The 3,603-nt window shown below is 41.4% G+C and overlaps 1 long non-coding RNA gene across 3 annotated transcripts in view; it reads left to right on the top strand.

Annotated features, from left to right (window-relative positions):
- Window positions 1–1,574, top strand: part of LOC119341672 — a 6,450-nt gene extending 4,876 nt beyond the window's left edge. For all 3 annotated transcript variants that reach the window (XR_005165239.1, XR_005165238.1, XR_005165240.1), the window contains exons 7-8: window positions 363–586; window positions 778–1,574. This is a non-coding gene — a long non-coding RNA (uncharacterized LOC119341672). The remainder of the gene's footprint in view (window positions 1–362; window positions 587–777) is intronic.
- The last annotated feature ends 2,029 nt before the right edge of the window (window positions 1,575–3,603 follow it).

Raw genomic sequence — 3,603 nt, 5'->3', positions numbered from 1 at the left:
CTCTCCGTGTATAACTCTTGTCCCCCTGGGGGCTGTGAATCAATAGAAAGAAAGAATTCAGCTGGAGGGCTTTGCCCTCCCCCGGTGACCTTCAAATAAAAAAAATATGTTGTTCTATTTTGTAATTTATCATGTGTTTATGATATTAGAACTGAATAAACTTGTTCAATCACATGTTCGATGTGTCTTTTTAGTGACATGTTCGATGTGTCTTTTTAGATTCGGCAGAGCATACAATGCTTATATATTGTATTTGTATAGAACCAGTTATTCGGATATGTGAATAAACTTGATGCCGACTTGATCTTGTTGCGATTTTTTACCCAGGATAATAAACCTCTATTATTCTTGTGATGTTGCAGGGGAATCATGTACCAGCATAATAAATTATCCCAAGTGATATTTCACTTACATGCCACTTATAAATTGGAGTCAAGTTAGGTGCTCCCTCCGTCCGGAAATACTTGTCATCAAAATGAATAAAAGGAGATGTATCTAGACGTATTTTAGTTTTAGATACATCCCTTCTTATCCATTTTGATGACAAGTATTTTCGGACGGAGCGAGTATATAATATGCTACAGAGGTAATCTTATTAGTGTTTCCATGATATTTCTTTTTTGTAGCCGATATTGCAGTTTGCACCCCTGCAAGAATGAAATTAATTTATGTTCTATTCCATCAAAAAAGTTTTAGGCTACTATAGGTATATGTGAAATATACACATATTTATTCTTTGTTTTCTTACCAGCTAATGTATTGGCAGTTTTCTTTCAGGTTTACCTCTCTTTGTGTAGCAGGTTCAAGGTCTCACCATGTTGAAGGCAACTTCCAGTTCTATTTTCATTTTCATTTTCATTTTTTCACCGTGCCAGCGCGTTGTCCAGCGGCGCCACGCCGTCGGCGGCCACGGCTGCTCCACCCGGTCGCCTCCCGCGTCCTTGTCCTAGACTTCCACCAGGCCACGGCTGCTCCACCATGGCGCCACGGCTTCAACCCCGCCCGGCGAGCTCTGGCTGCCCGGCCACGCCCGACGTCCACGCCCTTCTCGGCTTCGTCCGTGAAGAAAAAGTGAAAAGAGAGGAGAGAAGACAGAGGAGAAAGAGAAAGGAAAAAACGCTGACTGTGGTCCAAAACGCCTAAAATATAGCGCCGGCATCCTCAAGAGCCCCCCGGCGGGCTGGGTTTCGCCTGAGACCGCCAGACAAATATTGGCATCCTCAAGAGCCCCCCGGCGGGCTGGGTTTCGCCTGAGACCGCCAGACAAATATTTGGCCAAATCCGGCGAAAAACGAGACCCTGGGGGTCCGACTGGCCAAAAGGGTCTGTTGGGGGAGCGGCTGGAGATGCTCTTAGGCTTAAGATATAAGGAGAAATAATGGTTATATACAAAAGTTAAATACGCAAAGTTTGTCGCTTTGGTAAAGAATGGAGTTATGAGAAGACATGAAATACGTATACTCAATGTCTAACTTGGTTTCACGTTTTGTTGCATATGTCTCGAGAGCGGATAAAGTTGTTGCCCATGTGTGTGTTACACTGTTACTTGACTGAGAAAAAAAATGAAATATGTATGCTCAATGTCTAATTTGGTTTCACATTTTGTTGTATATGGCTCCATAACTACGTATGCCCAATGTTTAACTTGGTTTCACATTTTGGTGTGGCTCTAGAGCGGATGAAGTTGTTGCCTATGGGTGTGTTACTTGTCAATCTGGGGGACAAAATTTACTAACATACTGTATGCAATGTTTTTTGAAGTCTGTATGGTTGAGAAGTATATTCTGTGTGCATGTTTGATACGAGATGATGCTCATATGGAAGAACTATATCTGCAAAGCTATATTAAGTTATTAACCTCAAATTAAGATTTCAGCTACATTATTCTTTTCTACGATCATACGTGCGTGCACGTGCATACTTACTAGTATGATAAAGGTTTATGTTATAGTTTGGTGCTGTTATAATAATTTGCATGATGCTACTATGTCCATATTTTGTTTTTATCGACACCTCTCTCTCTATACATGTGGACATGATTTCCGATATCGGCTTTCGCTTGAGGACAATAGAGGTCTAAGCTTGGCGGAGTTGATATGCCCATTTTGCATCATATTTTCCTACTATTATTTATAACGTTTTTACGCAGAATAACATTTTATGGTGTAATTTTAATGCCTTTCTTTCATAATATGCAAGGTTTAAACAAAGAGGGAGAATACCGACAGCTGGAATTCTAGACCTGAAAAAGCTATGTCAAAGATACCTACTCTGCACATCTCCAAATGAGCTGAAATTTTACGGAGAATTATTTCAGAATATATAATAAATATTGGAGCAAAGAACTACCAGAGAGGGGCTTCCAGGTGCCCACAAGACACCAGGACACGCCAGGCCCCCCCAGGCGCGCCGTGGTGGGTGGTGGGCGGCCTAGCCCACCTCTGGTGCCCATCTTCTGGTACATAAGGTCTTTTGACCTAGAAAAAATAAGGAGACGATTTTTGGGATGGAGTGCCGCTGTCTCGAGGCTGAACTTGGGCAAGAGCACTTTTGCCTTCCGGCGGAGCGATTCCGCCGGGGGAACTTCCCTCCCAGAGGGGGAAATCGCAGCCATCGTCATCATGAACAACCCTCTCATCTTTGGGAGGCCAATCTTCATCAACATATTCAATAGCACCATCTCATCTCAACCCCTAGTTAATGTATTATGTTCAATCTTTGTACCAGAACCTCGGATTGGTACCTGTGGGTGACTAGTAGTGTTGATTACATCTTGTAGTTGATGCTATATTGTTTATTTGGTGGAAGATTATAAGTTCAGATCCATTATGCTATTTAATATCCATCTGATCTTAAGCATGAATATTATTTGTGATTAGTTACCTTTGTTCTTGAGGCCACGGGAGAAGTCATGTTGCAAGTAATAATGTGAATTTGATATGTGTTCGATATTTTGGTGATATGCATGTTGTGATTCCCTTAGTGGTGTTATGTGACTGTCGACTACATGACACTTCACCATCTTTGAGCCTAAGGGAGTGCATTTTGGAGTAGTTATTAGATGATGGGTTGCTAGAGTGACAAAAGCTTAAACCCTAGTTTATGTGCTATTTCATAAGGGACTGATTTGGATTCATATATTTAATGCTATGGTTAGATTGTTATCTTAATTGTTCTTTCGTAGTTTCGGATGCTTGCAAGGGGGTTAATCAAAAGTTGTAGGCTTGTTCAAGTAAGAACAACACCCAAGCACCGATCCCACCACATACCAAATTATCAAAGTAGCGCACGCGAATCAAACCAACATGATGGAAGTGACTAGATGAAATTCCCGCGTGCCCTCAAGAACGCTTTGCTTATTATAAGAGATTGGTTTGGCATGTCCTTTGCTAGAAAAAGGATTGGGCTGCCTTGCTGCACTTTATTTACCGTTATCATTACTTGCTTGTTACAAATTATCTTGCTATCAAACTACCTATTACTGACAATTCCAGTGCTTGCAGAAATTACCTTACTGAAAACCACTTGTCATTTTCTTCTGCTCCTTGTTAGGTTCGACACTCTTACTTATCGAAAGGACTACGATTGATCCCCTATACTTGT

This window comes from Triticum dicoccoides, chromosome 7B, assembly GCF_002162155.2.
Source record: "Triticum dicoccoides isolate Atlit2015 ecotype Zavitan chromosome 7B, WEW_v2.0, whole genome shotgun sequence".
Lineage (NCBI taxonomy): Eukaryota > Viridiplantae > Streptophyta > Magnoliopsida > Poales > Poaceae > Triticum > Triticum dicoccoides.
The sequence above is the reverse complement of the archived record's forward strand: the minus strand, read 5'-3'. Positions and strand labels throughout refer to the sequence as shown.